At 40.6% G+C, this 18,019-nt stretch overlaps 1 long non-coding RNA gene across 3 annotated transcripts in view; it reads left to right on the forward strand.

The window, feature by feature from the left end:
* The window catches only part of LOC136698299 (uncharacterized), a 50,959-nt gene that overhangs the window by 22,641 nt on the left and 10,299 nt on the right, over window positions 1–18,019 (forward strand). For 2 of the 3 annotated variants that reach the window (XR_010803072.1, XR_010803066.1), the window contains exons 3-5: window positions 5,443–5,517; window positions 6,216–6,409; window positions 10,772–11,712. This is a non-coding gene — a long non-coding RNA (uncharacterized lncRNA). Of the gene's footprint in view, window positions 1–5,442; window positions 5,518–6,215; window positions 6,410–10,771; window positions 11,713–18,019 lie in introns of those variants that run through there. The other variant, XR_010803078.1, reaches the window with a different exon arrangement.

Here is an 18,019-nt window from a genome sequence, read left to right on the forward strand (position 1 = left end):
ATGAAATTTTAAAAATTAATTAATACATTTAAAATAAATGATTTTTCATCTTGCACAATTATTTTAATGAAAAATGTACAAATAACAGATTTTTTATGTTTGTACTGACCAGCTTGACTGTATTTGGAAAACCATAACAAAATTTGATGCCTGCATTTAGCAGACAAATTAGTTTGGCAAAATAAGTGATGAGTAATGCATAGAATATATAAGTACATTATGAAACATTCCACAATAAGCAGATGTGTATAAAAGCAGCATCCACCAAAAGCTCTGTGTGTTTGTAAGCAAAGATTGTTTATGGCTTACAACGTTATGAAAGAACCATTGCATAGTTCAAAAAAGAATATTTCTCAACATAACTTTGCAAAGAATTTAGGTCTTTCACCATCTGTTGTAGTTAATATTGTGAAAGAAATGCGAATCCCAAGGCGAGACACCACTGTTGAATGTGTGAAACCGTAATGTTGCTGTGATTAAATATAGCCCCATGCGATCAGGAGTATTTCAAAAACCACTGGCAATTAACACAATACACTGCTGCATCAAGAAATGCATTATGAATCTTCATTATGCCAGGGGAAAGATGCATCAATGTGATACAGAATTGTCACTGAGTTCTGAGGCCCAAGCTCATCTCACATGGTCTAAAAGACAGTGGAAAGGTATCTTCCGATGAATCCACATTTCGGCTTGTTTTATGGAAATAATGAATGTTGAGTTGAAGAAAAGGACTTATCGGTGAAAGTTTAAAAAAAAGACCCGTCAATTTATGGGCCTGCATCAGTGACCAAGGAATGGGTGGGTTGCATACGTGTCCTGGTTCCATTGACACAGATGCATATATTGGTATTTTGATGGTGTGGCTCTTTAGACATAGTGCATGTTCTTGACTGGCCTGTCTGCACTCCAGATCTGTCTGCTATGGAAGGCAGCCACAGTCTGTTGAGCAGTCTTGTATCAAACAAGAAATTTTCAAGTGAAAAACTGCAACATTTGAGCTCTTCCAAGAAAAAAAACAAACAAACCAAAAAATCATATAAGCCACATTATGCAAGAAGTCTTAGCATTGAAGAAAAACTGTTTGATCAAATGTTTAACTATTAAAAAAAAGTACATAGTTAACAGAAGGAATGTTTAAGCACCTTTTATTTTTTAATTATATAGAGGGTAATAGATTAAGAGATTTATTTACAAAAATGCAAATCATTAATGTATTTAATTATATGTAATGCATATGTTGTTCAGTGAAAATAATTTTTTTCATACTTTTGTCAGTTAAATAAGTGAGTGAACAAATTATTAATTTAATGTAAAAAATAAATAAATAAATAAAATATTGCCTGTTAAAAATTGTCCAAACATTTCCCTAAATGGAGTTTATATAAACACTAATTACTGATTTATGATCTTCCATGGGAGAAGAATATCAGTATAATATGTAATGTATGTACAACACATTCATCAAAAATCAAAAACAAAAAGAATAAAATTGTGTCATGATAGAAAATGTTCTGCCAGTACTAGACGTACATATTCCTATTGCTCACTGATATAGCACATCAATATGGATCCAAAGATATTTCCGTAAACCAAGCCGTGCTGGTCTGAAAAGGCCAGAGGCAATAGGACCATAAGAACTGATAAGATCTTCATACCTGGCTAGAGCTGGAGGAGCAGTCAATAGTTAGACAGGGAATGCAATCCATCAACCTCTCTCCATGCCTGCCAGTAAAGACGGGGGGAAAACACACACAGTCCAAATAGTAGACAGGTTTCTCAGGGCCTTTAGAAGGCCAATAAGACTTACCTGCACTTAATACCTGAGATGTCTTTCCTTGGTGTTTTCTCTTCAGGCGTCTCTTTGTTTTGTCTTTGAGTCTGTTCACAGACCTGAAAGGAATAGTTAGCTCAAAAAATGGTAATGTGGCTAACAGTAAATGAAAGCAAGTTGTGATCAATCAGCATGATTTCATTTGCATTATGCTAACCAGCCTTATTAACATGCATTAATTATTAGTCAGGTTAACATTTTGTAAGAAGCATTTGTTTTAAAAAGGAATAGCAGATATATCCATGTTTAGTTAGAGATCGAGCTGGTAGACATTTCATCATAATTGCTCATTTTAATAGCTATACGACTGGACCATAGGAAATCCACATCTTTGTAAAATAAAGACTTAAAAGCCGACTTCAAAATTCTGAAGTTGTTTTTGGATAAGGTTGACAGATTTTGAAAAACACACCTGTGTGTATCTCTCTCTCTCTCTCTCTGAAATGTTGGCTGTATTGGCTCATATAAACCCATTAAAACACTTTGTAAGGAATGTTTCACCACAAGCCAATATAGGATGTCTCCTGTGTCAGCTATTCTAACCCTCAAAGCCAAGAGACACAGACAGAGATTGAATGTATCGATCGGCTTAAATAGCCCTGTCTTTAATAAATACTACATTATGACTGCGAGGTTCTGCCGGCGTGCTGGCTGATGAAGGCATGCCTCTCAAAGTCGGTAATCAGAGGAAGTTCGGGGGAAAGATAATCTTTCGCTCTTTGCATCCTCGGAGACGCAGGCCAGGCAATCAGGGGGATAGCGGTGATTGCTCGGGTTGCACTTGTGAAATCACAGCCCGCATTGGCCCCAGACCTGAAGGAGATATTAAAACCAACCTCTTCTAAGTTTCTCTTTTCAAGTAAATACTGATTGGGGCCTCCATAAACCAGCTACTACCCTCCTCACATCAGACATCTACAGGATTCTCACATACATTCTTCTTGGCTCACAACAATAGGAGTCATTTATTGTACTTCTCAGCCAAATGTATAGTAACTGATAATGATGCTTTAGGTATTTCTCCTTGGCAGGACAATACAAATACAAAAAGGAATAGTTGCGCACACTGTGTGAAATTGCAGCTGTCTATAAATCAGATGCATTTTGAAACTTGCTGGAATTGCTTACATTGTACATTATGATTACAGAGATAAAAGGGAAGCTTGTCCTATATGTGGGTGGAAGACTAGTGAAGAAAAGCCCTGTCCTAAGATGGGGCTATGCACAGACTTCACACAGAAGCAGGAAAAAAGCCAATAAACAAATAACTATCCCTTGATGGCCTGAAATCAGATGCTAAGTGAAGCCACTTGGGACGGAGCCTACAAATGTAGCCAAGACTCAGTGAGCAACCCAGCCTCGCCTGTTTTCTTCTGACCCAAGCCCCCAGAAAGCCTTTCCCTGTTTCATACTCCTATGATTGAATTCAATAGGATCAAGTGTCCCAAAGAAAAGGCAATTAGTAGATGACACTGAAATGGTAAAAGAAACAAGCTTCAAACACATCAGAAGACAGCTGTCCAGATATTGCTAATCGCCGGAGCAAACTGCACCCGATTAAAGTTTAATGTGGCTTTTAAGGGTTTTTTTTTTCTTTTTTGCTTATCAGTGCGATAGGATCCAAGGGAAAATATTGTTATTGATTCCATCATTTTAGATGTAACTGATCCTTTAAGTAATTTCTCTGGGTTCCTGTGTGTCAGTTTTTAAGTGTCTGCTTGGGTTGGATCGCTAAAGCCAGCCGTTCATTTAGAATTCAGAGCCTAATGCACAAAGTGTTCCCGATACGCTTTCAGTCACATCTGTTGAAAGACAACACACTTATTCCATTGGAAGCCTGAGCACAACATTGACTGTAGTTCAAGTCGGGGCAACTAAATTATGAAAATTAAGTGCTGTTGGGAAGCATCTTAATTGATCGTTCCAAGAGAGTTTAAAATATTGATCCCATACCACTACATCTTAACGCGATGAGTTAATAGTTTCAATCCATCCTATTAGAAAATATATTCATCTGTTTGGAATACAACTCAAAGACCTAAGTAAAATTTAAAACGTCTTTCTTAATAAATTTAATATGATTATATATGTTTTTTTTGCATTATCTGATGTTTTAGCTTAATGAGTTTAATATTTTCAAAAATATAAATGCACCTAAATTTAATGCAGTTTTATAAAGTAAGTTTGGACCATTTCTATTAGTCCATTCATATATTTCATACTCTTTATACTAAGTATTTAAACAGCATTACTGGTTAATGTAAATAAATGTGACTTAAAGCTTCAGTTTTTCTGCCCTGCGCATAATTTTTTACATGTCGAAGAAGTAGAAGCCTTGGTCCTCTTTTCAAGACTCTGAACAGACTGCAGCGATATACAATAGCCTCGCTCAGGAATGGAGGTGTAGGCTAATTTGTCCATCTCCTGCAGTAACCCTCCACTGCTGTAAGAGAAGAAAGACCACATTCAAACCTCAACTGGATTAGACAGGCCAAAAAGAGCAGGATGTTGAAAGAATGGGAAGCTTTTGTTACTCTCCCTTTCAGATCATATACGATTTTGATTAAAGAACAGTGGTTTTAATGCATATTGGTCGATTCAAATCCAATCTGAACTTTTTAGACATTAACGTACAAACCGACAACAGTAACCCGAGCTTAAGTAGTACATCTTTGCCACATTAAGGGTACTTCAAGAAAGGAAACCAAAGACAGAAAATATAGGTTCAGGTTTCAGGCTTCAGCCAGTGTGAAAATATCCTCAATTTGATCAAAAATTTATAATGCAACTTTCCAGGTCTTAAATTTCCTTCAACTGCACTTGAAATGGGCACTTGTTTTCCCATTATGGCTTTTTTAATCTACTTAAGCCTGAGTTGTCTTGCTTAAAGATCCCTCCACCATATTGGGTGTTCAATATCTGAGGTATGTGTTCTTGAGCCGGGCCCTGATGAAATAACACAACAGTTTACATATTTCTGAACCCGAGCTGAGGGCTGATAGAAAAATCGATATTGACAATCAAATTTCCCTGAAAATATATACACACACAAGTCTGCTTCGAGGTGACTAAAATGAGGCAAATTTGGTTTCAGAAGACAGGAAGAGAGTCAGGACTAAGAAGGCCAGATCAGGCGGTAAATGGCTGCTCATCACGACCAGGAACGAAACTCATCCATCCCCAGAGACACTTAGAGAAGGGCGAGAGAGGCAAGCGATGGGGAAGGAAGAATATGCGTTGTTCTCTCTTCCTCGCAGCTGGCATTAATTATTCAGGCCGAGGGGAGGGATCACTTTACATTAGCCATCTTGTTTCTTGTGCCTTTAATGACAGTTGTTGTAAACATACATAGACAAACACCATTCCTTCGTCTGCACAGTCCCTCTCCCCCAGCAGCGTCAGAAATATTTTAATTCCTTCAACCGAAAGGTTTGCCTTAGTTTCTGAAGGGGCACTCAATTCCCGTAGTAAGGTGACATCTGTCTCCAGGACTCTTCTTCTTTGGCTAGCCCACACTTTCTTTCCCTCCTTTTCACGCTGAAAGTAGGCGCTTTTCACCTCTTCAGCTCTCAGCACAACGTTTGAAGTTCCTGTTTGTGTTTTCACAGGATTTCTAAGAGCCATCGTCCTTCGCGGACAACCATTTTCTGTTGGACGTTAAAGTCAGGGGTGGTGAGTGACAGGTAAGTGTTTGTGTGTGCCCGTTTGAATTTGCAAGGTCAAGGGGAGACATTTGGCCCTAGCTGAGGACTAAAGCCCTGGTATTCAAAACATTTACTCGTTCATGTTTAAGAGATGTCCTTTTAAATAAATGATGAATGTTTACATTAAAGCTTAAGTGTCTACCTTTTCACAAGGAGGGAAAAACATTCTGCTTCGGATGAGTGCCCATACCTATAGGGGTAGAGTGGGCTTGACTTGCATTGCTGTAAATACACAGGGAAGGACTGCTCCCAGAGTAACATTTCTTTCCCTGGCCTAATCTGGCCTCTGAGAGATTGTGTAGAGGGGGAGGTATGTTTGACTTGCTATCTACACCTTCAGTTTCCCCTGGGCTTTAATTCTTAATGCTTATTTTAAGATCAAGAGTCGATACAGGACATTTGAGACAACAAAGATATTCATCTTGTCTGCGGCACACTTGTGTAAGGCTGACCATTGGACCAATTATTCATCCTCATTTTCTAAATTATGACACGTATCAACATATTACATTCTTGTCTCATTTTTAAACATTTTAAAAGATTTGTAATGCGTCAACTCTTCTAGGAGTGTCACCGTTAATGTCCTGATGCGGTAAAATCCAGTGAAAAAATACTGTATATACCCTGTTACATTGTCTTACATGAAACTTGTTATAACTCATTGTTTTATTTCTCAGGTGGCCTTGTTTGGCTTTGAAAATGTTCAGCTGAAGAAGCACAAGTGAAAACCTTGCAGACTGGCGGTTTGTGTGGGCTGTCTGTCAGCGACAAGGGCTTCGGCCACTGCTTAGCAAACGAGAGCACTGAGGCCGCTTTGTCCCAATCTGCCCATTCGCACTCAAGCAGACCAGAGGAATGTCAGGTCTCAGAGGTGAGATTGTGTGGATAGCTTCAGTCGATCACTTCAGGAAGTCCCCATGTGTTAAAGTGAGCCTCCGAGGCACCTTGAAGCGGCTTAAGCAAATTGTTATATTGATATATGATGAAAACGGGGGGACCTGGCAATCCCTCTTTAATCCTATAATGCAATGCTGCTGCTGTGGATTGGTTATCAGCCAGTTCTCCGATGTCACTCGCCGAGGCGTATCTGTGTGACCTGACATGGTGACCGCGATCGCTGGCTGCCTATTCAACTTGACTCACTGGCTCAGATCTAAAGTTTCCCTTTCTCACTCTCCCCTCTCTCTTTCTCACTCACTCTCTCCCTTTCTCTCCTCCCTCTCTTCCAGAGATCAGACACTTATGTTACACGCCACACATCTTAGATTGGTTTGTGTTGTGTGCACGTTCCAGTGGCTCCTGAGGTAAAGGGAAAAGTGAGCCTGAAATTATCTGGCATTATTCAAAGGCCTTGTCAACTAGCGGCACGCTAATTTCTCTCCCTGCTATTCTCTGACCTGAGACCAGGAGCTAAGTGGCATCCGTATGTCCATTAGCTGCCGGAGCGTGGCTTCCTTCTCACCCGCAGCCCTGTATTTTTTTTTTTCCTTTTTTTATAATTAGTCCTCCCTGCTAAATGCCAGAGTCTGCGGCAATGCACCCATTGCGATGGGGGCATTTGGCAGCATATGCTAACTCCTAAACAACACTGATATGGCTAAGTGTTTCAGGAAGCGGGGCCCCGGTTCCAAGGGGTTACGTAATGGAGCCGGATCCTTCATTAAAGGCTTCCTGCTCCGCTCATCGGGCGGGCCTCAGGTCCCCTGGCTCCTTGCGTCGCCACACACGCTGCCCACATGCAAAACAAATATTAATTTTACCCCAGCACAAACAATAACAAAAGCAGATGTCAGTCAAACACTCCGGCAACATGGAGCCCGGGGGAGGATTGGCTGGGCGGGATCTGTAGAGGTTTGGTTGTATGTGAGTGGGAGAAGGGAGAGACAAACAGAAAGACAGAAAGAGAGAGACTTCTAGCTCACATGTGCTATGTGGTCTCTCCACCATTAGATGGAGCACTTGTTGTCAGCAGCCTAGGCTACTCCTGGTCTACATTCCAGGCTCACACATCTCCACACTTCACACAGATAAGGCTGATTATATAATTAGTATCACCACTGATTATGGTCACAGTCATCAGCCTGGCCCATATGACAATCTACAGATATGAAAAAGGAATATCATCAGACTTTGGAAACTCCTGCGCTGTATGCTGTGATTCGTAGCATAAAAGATTTTGATTTCTATCTCGTTTTGATTTTCCTCTAAGGTTAAACCTTGCAGGACATTCTGCGCTGACTATCCGTGTGTGAATCTGTATGTATTTTTCCTGTAATCCCTCCATTTGATGGAGGGATTACATGAGATTTAATATAGGGAGCAAACAAACAACTCAAGACAAGGTTGCAAACAGGAAAAGTGTACTTTGTGCATGTCATACAATCTCTTTCTAACATGAGGTGGGAGGGTAGTGAGAGTGGCTCAAAGAACAATAGAGTGAATTGTCTATGAGACAAGTATCTCTGGCCTTTCCTTGTATACATACTGATAGCTTAGTATTTTCTTTTTTTTTCCTCCTCCTCTCTTGTGTTTTCATTCTTTTGCAAGTGTTGGCTGCACATAACTGGACTGAGATCTTGTTCTTGATGTCCACTTGAGTTTTGTTCAGGCAGAGAATTTGTTACTAATGCCCCCCTTCCTCTCTTGGAAGAAAAATGCTGCAGGATTGGGAGCTTGCTGATGGATTTCTGAAGTGTTGATTCAGAGAGTGGGGACTCTCTGCACTGAAGCTTGACAAAATATTTTGGTAGGGAAGAAGTCATTACCAGCCCAAGTGATGGGCAGACAACAGCACTTCCATCGATCAGTAGGGGATGAGGTGATCTGCCCATGCTTGCAAGAGACTCTGCTGGGCACCACAGATTTTCTTTCAGCACTTTCTCTCTCTCTCTCTCTCTCTCTCTCTCTCTACCTCTCTCTCTTTCTCCAGCCAAGAGGTGGCCTGTGAAACAAAAAAACATCACTCCCACCCTCTTCGCCCCTTTCCAAAACAGCTCACAGAACAGCGCCCCCCCCAACCACACACACACACACACCCTCCATCCCCCAATTCCTCCTTGTCAGGGCAAGGGGACGAGCTTCTCAGGCTTTGTGCAATTAAACACTCCATCTGTCTGAGAAGCCTTCGTCCTCCCAGCGCTTTCACAGCCTTTTCTAATTGCAATTCTTATTAGAAATCAAGCGCTACACTGAAGACACAATACATGCAATTTCAAAGTCCCTTGTCTGGGAAAAAAAAGGAAAAAACATGCTAATTGATGATTAATCCATAAGATGCTAATCTGCATAATTCTCATCGTCCTTTGGGATGCCATTTTTTGCTTGATTATAAAGTCCAGCCGGGCCTCTCTAGCTGCTATGACTATATTCAAGAGAAAGGTGGGCTATCCACTCATACATACATTCAAACATATCTTCACCCACTCACAAAGACACACACACACATTTTATATATATAATATATATATATATATAACATGTATGTATGTACGAATGTGACAATGTTTCCCCAGAGCACAAAGAATGTGTTTCTTTTGATGTGTCTTCTTGAGGCGAAGTGTGAATTGAGGAAGGCTGCAAGCCAGATGGGACTGGAAGATCAGGTTACCTGTTATAGCTGCGCATCTGCCCTGGCAGTCAATCTCACTGACGTCTGTGACAGGTCGATGGAGCCCGCGCAGGAAGAGCAAATGCAAGGGAAGGCAAGAGCGAATTGGGACGGATCGTCCTCAAACCTTCTACAATCCCCCCCATCCAGTCAATCCCCACCACCCCCCTGCCCCACCTCCTTGTCTTCTGCGCCATCTCTGGGGTCTTGCACTGAACTGGACAGGAGTTTTGTCAAGCTGCCTGACTGGGCCGAATCTGGTGTGTTGGGGGGTGGGATTGGTGGGATATTTGTTTCGGGTGACTACAGAGGGACAAAGGCAGAGCTCAGTTACACAGAGGCCAGCGTTGTGGCACCCAGTCGATACAAAATAGATTTGGAGAAGTCCCTTACATAAGTTTTGGAAATGTCACACACTGCTCCAGCCTTCTTTTTGTCTGTAAACATGGTCTGGTGTATTATAACAGATTCCTTTCAAGTATGACCTTAGGGAGCACAAGACCTTATCCGTTGTGGCCACCACTGTTTGACCATCTTTCACAGTGAGTGCCTCATGTCTTTTTTTTTTTTGTTTTAAATGCATGTAATAGAGAACAATGAAACAAGTGAAAAGCGAGCACAGTAGCAGCTGCAGAACATTTCTGATTAACACATAAACAGCATAAATTCCTCTTCATCTGTATAGCCAGGTGTCGTGAGATGGAGTGGAATCATCCTCAGAGCATTTCATCCGTCACCTACACAAAGACTGGAGATGGCTTTGTGCACTCTCTTCGTATCCTAGAGAAGAAAGGGGGCCCCTACCCTAACCTGATACCAGGGCCTTACTCTGCTATTTTTGATATTCCGCTCCTTATAAGTGATTTGAAAGTGGATTGTGCCCCCAGACAGTCAGAAACATTCCTGTCAGCTACTTTAACAGCAAATAGATAGCCTGATGAATTATGCATAAGAAGGCAATTTTCTCTCAGTCAGTGAGTCATCAATCACAAGCTTGCTGAGGACCCCAGAATCGGCCAGCCCTGCCGCATTCACAGCTGCTATTATTGGGGGAAATGGTTACGAAGACCTTCACCTCAGATAGCTGCAGTGAGACGAAATTCCAGTCCTGCGTCTGTCCTCCATATTTCTCACGTTATCTCTGGGGCTAATGTGTGCTGGCCAGTTTGCTGTGGCTTGTGTTTTTGGATCTTTATTTTGTTATTAGTATTTTTATTATTATTTTTTTAAAGGCAAAAAATCTCCCAGCGCAGGATGGTTCTCTTCTTCAAACAAAGGTGTATTTTCATAAGGAAAATCAATGCAAATATTTGCACATTTGGTCTCTTTTTTTTTGCTAACAGGGATGCGTGGCTGAAAAGACCCTCTTCAGAGCAGCAATTTGATCCATGATTGCATGCATTTACCCATGTAATTGAAATAATGAGAGATGATTGCTTTGAGCTATTAGTCATAAGTTCCTGATCTTTTTGTTTAATCCTGGCATCAGCTGTCAGTGTGCTGGTAGGAGCTTTGGGGAAGATACACTGAGGATATCATTTGCATCACCTCAGACTGTAATTTTATTTTCTCTCTCTCTCTCTCTCTCTCTCTCTCTCTCTTTCTCTTTCCTTCTGTCTTCCCAAGCTGATGCATACTCGTGATTCTATACAACTCTCCCAGGAACAGAAGAGCTTTCGTGTTGTTTTGATAGGAACAAAGAAAGACGGAGCCCAAATATGCAAGCCGGTAGCAGCCAGGATGCTGTCAGCCGTAAGCAAAATAAAAGCCTTGGCAGCAGCAGCAGGCGTGAGAGAAGAATACGTTAATTTCTAATACTCTTACAGAGGCCACCCTAACACGACTGGGCGGCACTTCAGCACAGCCCTTGACACAAGGCGTTATACGTCGCCACTCTGATGACACACCCTCAGTGTGTTTTACAAATGAACTATTAATTCCCCATTGTATTAGGACCAGCTGTCTGTGACTATCAAAATAACAAAGGAAAAAAGAAGCAGGAGGGGGAGAAAAAAAACACACACAAAATGGAACTGCAATTAATTACAATTATTATCTTCATGACAAATCAAAAGGTGTCAAGCTGTTTTCTAAATATTACTGTGCTGCCAGTATTTGATTATGATTTTGACACAAGAAAATGCAGCAGGTATCATAAACATCTGGTAATTATGCTGAGACAAAACATTTGCAGTGTTTATATCAGCTGTGCAAAGCAGACTTGTTTAATTGACTTGTTTTATTGTTTAGACTTGACTTTTTTTAGATAAAAAAAACACACAAACATTAATGTTTATGTAGTTAAGAGACAATAATGTTAAGTACTCCCACCGTTAGGATTTTCACAACAGTTAGAACAGTGTTAGAACAGTAATGGTTATATTTCCCTACTACTCAAAAAATATTTCTTTATTACTTATTATTTTTATCTCACACATGATATTTTCAAATTTTGTGGTATAACTTGCCATATAAAAACAAATATATGTGTTATGTTATTATAATTCTTATTAGCTGTAGTAGTAGTTTGTAAATTTCAGAGATTAACATACAGCAAATAAACAAAAATTGTGTATTGAAATATGCAGAAGTGTTACTTTGTAGATGACGTTTGCTCAGTTTTAAATTGAACAAGGATGCCCTGCATATGAAAGTACCTTCTAGTGTCTAGCGTTAAGCATTATAGCCTGCAGATAAAATCATAGCACTATTTACTTTACCAAAGTCATGACAGGCATTTCCACAAGGAAGATATCAATCACTGGTGTCACTGAGGAACGTTAAAAACTAACCGTTTGAAAGTAACTCAGTAGCATTAGAAAGTAACTTGATAATTACAAATTAATTCTTTGAAGTACACATTTCAACATATATTATAAAATATATTAACCTACAGAACATTCAGCATTTGCAGTCTGAATTTATATGTTCATAATCCTACATCTAATTTGCAAACATAGTCTTTAGGAAACTATTCCCCATTTCCAAAAAAGGTGGGACATTGTGTCCAATGCAATAAAATCTAGATCTGTGATATATTCATTGTAATTGACAAAAATACAAAGATTTCCAATGATTTCACAGAACATCATTGACTGTATTGTGTAAATAGAAACACACTTTTAGTTGGATGACAGCTCCAAAAAAGTTGGGACAGAGGCAAAATAAGAGTAAAATGTTTATAGAATATTAAAGTTACATTGTTTTGAAACATCCTAATATAACAATTTAAAAGGTACATAAGGAGCATCCACCAAATGCTCAGCCGTTTTAATAAACATGGGTTGTAGCTCACCACATTGTGCCAAATGTATTGAGGGTATTGTTAAGCAGTTCAAAAGAAAAAATTTTAGACATACGTTGCTATGAATGTGACTTTTTTCTAGTAAGTCCATGGTTATTTCAGCAAACCCGGTGCCAGGCATGTTTCTGTCATTAATACAATAGCATGGCTTCATTGGAATCCTGAAAACAGGAATTTATTTTCTTTGTATTTTTGTCAATTCCTTAACTGTTTTATTAAATTAATCAATCATAGATCCTTGTTTATACAGCAGTGTACAAAACATCCCCACTTTGCTGGAAATGCACTTGTAAAACTGTTCTTTTGACTTCATGCTAAGGACTCTTTAACACCTATTTAAATGACTGAATTTGTTAATGATTATGCTCTAATGATATCTTAATTCAGTGGTCACATTTATAATTATGTAGGACATTAAAGAACTCTGTAGTTTCTAAAGATTGTTCAGTGTGACCCACCTGTCTTCTGTGGGTTTTATGAAGTTTTCAATTGCTTTGTTCTGTCTGCTCTGATTTGAGCATTCTTTAAAACCACTGGCATTTTTTCCAAAGGGGTGATGGAGCATTAGGCTGGAGGAACATTTTTGAGTGCTTGTATATTGCCCACCTACACTTTTAACCCCTTCCCCACAATAAGCAAGAGTGACACCCAGTTTTTTCCCCTAAAGGTAAGAAGTATTAGTAAAATATCTCTAGATATTACCCTGTAGGCTTTGCCTTTAAAAGCATCCTCTTCAGATGCCTCTCCCTTTCAGTCAAACCTTTTATCCACAGCACCCAGTGCAAGCTATTATTGAGCCTGCCTGGTAGAACAGGCACTCTTGTTTCTTCTTTCACCCCTCATCATATTCACCTGTGTTCAAGAAATGATGTGACACACATTAGTGACTCTATGTCTTTGCAAATTTGGGAGTCCCATCCCCCAGGGAACTGGCACAGTTATATTGAGTTCCAAAGTGAATTCTAAGAAATGGTTTAGAGATGATTCATCACTGTTTTTAAATGGGCTGTTGTTTGGGTGGGTGTTAGTTGGCTAAATTGTATCTACCACCACTGCCACCATCTAGCCTCTGGTTCAGTCTTTTTCACAACCTATAACAACATGACTGTGAGTGTAGCTAGTTTTCCGCACTGGACAAATAAGCCAGGTCACCTCGAAATGTACCAAATCTCAGAAACTCCCAGCAGCTGAGTGTGTTGTGGGGTGTTTTTTATTTATTTATTTATTTATTTTTAGATTTTTGGGCTGGGCAGAGTGTGAGATCTATAGCAGGATGAAGGATAGAGTCCACAGTGGCTCGGCTGAAGCATGGCATTGCAGGTGGCCCGCAGCATGCTTTTTACACAGCAGTACGAGTCATTTTAGAGGCGCCACCTTCCCTCAGCCACAATTTCAGCACTCGGAGCATTTCACTGAGGAGAGAGGGATCTCACTGTTATCGCCTAACACTCAAGCCTGCTGTAATTAAATAGAAATGCAAAAGCACAAAGCAATTTTGGCCCCAGCGAAGGCTGGAGAGTATCCCCCCACCACTGCCACCACCGCTACACCCCCCCTCCTCTCTAACAGTTAGAATTTAATTGGACCATATCAATTTATTTCACATTTTAAAATGTCATGGCTTCGTAAGAACTAACCAAATTTGCATCCTGCACAGAATGTTATTGCACGCAAGTGAAATAAATATATAAATCTAAATGCCAGTGTAAATGCCAAGTATTTTCGAAAGCTGCTAAAGTAGTCTCGTAAAAGCAATGCAGCCTCTCTCTCCTGTGTCCGCTCGTCATAAATTTTTGCCAAGTGCTTTCGGTGCAAGCAGTCGAGTTGGCTTAAAAGGATAGCAAACTGTGTCACGCCATTGTTACTGTTTTGACATCTGTTTTCAAACTCAAAGAATTACTCAAGCGCATGAGCAAGGAATGACAACATTGACACGCCGCCAGGGAGGACAAGGGACCAACAATCTGTCTGGTAACAAACGAGGAAATATTACCAAAAGCCCCACACTCGGAATGATCCAAGGTCATCACATGCCAGGATGGTCACTTCACTTGCTCACCACTAATGAGCTGCAAATTTACTGCAGGAACGTGGCTAAGATTTTTTTCATATGTTTTCGCTTTGCCATTATCGCACATTGACATTAACTCATGTTTAAAACGCAGAATCCCTCGTTCCACCCAGCACTAATTAAGATAATGACAGGAAAAAGTGACCTAATGTAGTACCATCCAGAAACTGCCTTGTTAAGGCTGTTTCTGAGTGGAAGGGCAGCTTCTAAGGAACCAAACGAACCCTGCTTTTGATTCCACTTTCACTCCTATGATTGGAGCATGACAGAGGAAAAAGTCTGGCAAATGAGGGAAGTTCCTCTTCTGCCCTATCATGCCGCAGCCACATGGCCCTTTTCTGTAGCCTGGCTCTATACTCTGCTCTCTCTTCTTCTCTCTCTCTCTCGTTCCTCTCCATCTGGTCAGAGAATCTGCGACTAGGCAGGGTCTTCCCCTGCTTTCTCAGTTTATCTGGTGACAATAGTGGAAGAGCTCAACTTTGTGAAAATCATCTCCACTTTTAGTCTTTGTACCACAAATCAATGCTTTTTCACTTATTGGCTCAGAGTGGAAAGGCAGCACTACTGTTCCATGTTCCTGTGCTTCTTTCTCTGGGTAATGGTTGCAGGAAGTGTTGTAGATATTATCATAATGGTCACTTGGTTTTTATCTCCTTGTGGCACTGAGTGGTGTCAGTGCAGTGTTTGCTTTTCCAGTGCATTCTATTGTCAAGGTCTACTCCAGCCTAATTCCACTTAGTCCCTACACGCTTTCACTCTTAAGTGGGCTTAGCCTGACAGATAGGCTCGCTGTCATAACCTCATACTCCAGCACACCAGGAGAGAAACCTGTCTAAGGAGTAAAAAAAAAAGAAAGAAAGAAAACATAGCCTGTTCAATGAGGCCTTGAATTCCAAAACAATTTATCACCAGATTAAATATCCCTGAAGAAGTGAAGGGCTTGTCCATGGGCTGTTTGTAATTCAATGCAGCAGCAACATTGTCAAGTGCCAAGGCTGAACTAAGAGACCTATTACTCCTCCATGACAAGCCTAGCCTCCAGGCACCTCCAGAAAGCTTCTTGTTGTGTGGAAAAAGTACCCGCGTTGTAAAACTGTTGTCTGAAAGTATTTAAAGTCATTATTGCACATTATTTACAAAACATCCTGTCAATGGGGCTTGACATTTGACCAGCCTTCTCAGCCCATCGCATTCAGCTGAGGTGTCCTGATTCTCCTCAAAAGGCTCTGTGGAATGTGTGCAAACTTTGGGCCGAAGTGTGGGTTATCATGTAGCACTCAGCAGAAATGAAGACGTGCTAACCGAGAGATAAGAGGGAACAGGAGATTACCTTTTCCCACATTCCGTACTATGCCTTCCAGAGAGAACCAGTTTCACTGACACATGATGAATTACTTCAGCAAGTCCAGCTTGGAGAAGATCTAGCTGTTTTTCCATCTGTATTCAATGGAACACTTCAGCTAAGATGTAGCTACTAGAGAAGGAAAGCATTTAGTACCACAGTCCCATAATGCTAACTGTCTTCTGTTAGTGAGTACCAGAACTGATCGTTGAGGATGGACTGTACATTTTACTAAATTACAAGCAATAATATGGCTGTGGGCTTGCTTATAATAGCCATGCTAACAATGCTAAAGTCAGGCTTTGGTTCTAATATAACTGTCGTTGATAGGTGTACATAAGTTTTAAAGCATTTGTTTGTAAATATGTGTATAATAGTATTTAAAAATTTAAACATTGTTGTGCACTTGTCATTGTATGGTAGTATTAAAAATGACAATATGTTGCCCAAAAAAATGCTTAACTACACCCAATATATCACAAGAACTTTCAGCTTATCAGAAAGGCCTACATGTGTAGGACATAAAATAAAAACAACTGTACATCAATACTTACAAATGTTTCTCACATTTTCAGATTCTACAAAGAGTATCTACACTTATTGTACTTTTTAACAGTTCCACTGACCACACAGGAGCAGTTTGTAGTTCTACAATTACAGACTATAGTCAGCCTGTTCCTCTGTATACACTTTGACTCCCATTTCACCATAGTACCGCCACAGAGCCTCTGGTGTCCCTGGATTGTTAGTGGACACAGGATGCTGCTAGCTGGATATTTTTGCTTAGTAGATTTTGAGTCCAGCAGTGACACTGGGGGCTATATAAACCTCAAGCAGGGTCACTGCAGGCCTGAGAATGATTCACAACCCAAATCATACCTGCGCTATGGTGGTCCTGTGGGGATCCTTACCATTGAAGAGTAGGGTGAAGTGGGGATACGAAAGTTTGCAGAGAAAAATGGACTACACTCTGTAATTGTAGATCTACAAAGCGCTCTTGTGTGGTCAATGAAGCTGATAAAATAGACAATGAATGTTGATACAAGGTAGGTGATCCTAATCCAGTGATTGTTCAGTGTAGATTGATTGAAGTTTGGTTTTTATTTGAGAATGATTTGTCAGTCAGTTGTGTATGGCATTAACTTAAGCTAGTTAACAGCAGATTGAAGTATGCACCTTGCCAAAACTGAGGGAAGAGCAAGACAGCAACTCTGAGCGATGTCTGTCTCCAGTGCAAATAATTAGCTCATCCGGCTGAAGGCACAGAAAGCTGTTACAAAAGAGACCACAAGGTCCCTAATGAATGGGCGCCTTTGTTTTGGCCATGGTTAAATATGAGTATGACAAAGCAACAGGAATGACTCAGTCTTGTGTCTGATTTTGTAATTGTTTCAAAGACATGTTTAGCGACAATGCACAGTTTGTGTCAAGCTGTTGCGACTGGGGAAGAAGCAGCACAAATAGATCCTGCATCCGTGATATCCATCTGTTTAGAACGAGGTTGGGGATTTAAGAAGGAGTCAGTCATAATATTTGGCTATCCCGGACCTCTTTCACTGGGAGGCCTCCGCAGTCTGTCCTGGGAATCGCCCTCCATTTGCCACTACAAATAAACTTTGGACTCGTTCACCAAGTCCAGTGACAATGGGGTGTAAACTGTTGTCATCACTTTAATAGGGAGATTTGCCTCTATGTTCTCCAATGAAAACACTCTTTAATCAGAGCCAGCCAAGCACATTATCAAGGGAAAACAAACAAATGTGGAGGGAAAACAGAGAACCACCTTTTGTTCCGTGTAAAGGTGTGGATTAAAAACCAAAATTTGAAATCCTGCTTTGGGAGATGAAGGATCACGGTCACAGGACACACTCGTTGCACCTGTTAGTCCTTGCTTCTATTATTCCGATCACCTCCACACCAACAAAGCTGCTCTGAAGCAAGGGAACACCACCCATTATTTGGTCCTCAATGGTGTTGTCTCCACAGGACTGGATAAATGCTATTAGCACCTTTAGTGTAATTATATCCTCTCAGGTGTCATTTAAGACCTTGAGTTGACACGTTTTCAGGTCTCGCCGTCATGTTTTGTGTGGACAAACCCCTACATAGCACAACAAAGGTGAGTGGAGGGGGGGGGGGGTGTAAATTTGATGAGAA

The sequence above is a fragment of the Hoplias malabaricus genome, chromosome 1 (assembly GCF_029633855.1).
Source record: "Hoplias malabaricus isolate fHopMal1 chromosome 1, fHopMal1.hap1, whole genome shotgun sequence".
Classification (NCBI taxonomy): Eukaryota; Metazoa; Chordata; class Actinopteri; order Characiformes; family Erythrinidae; genus Hoplias; species Hoplias malabaricus.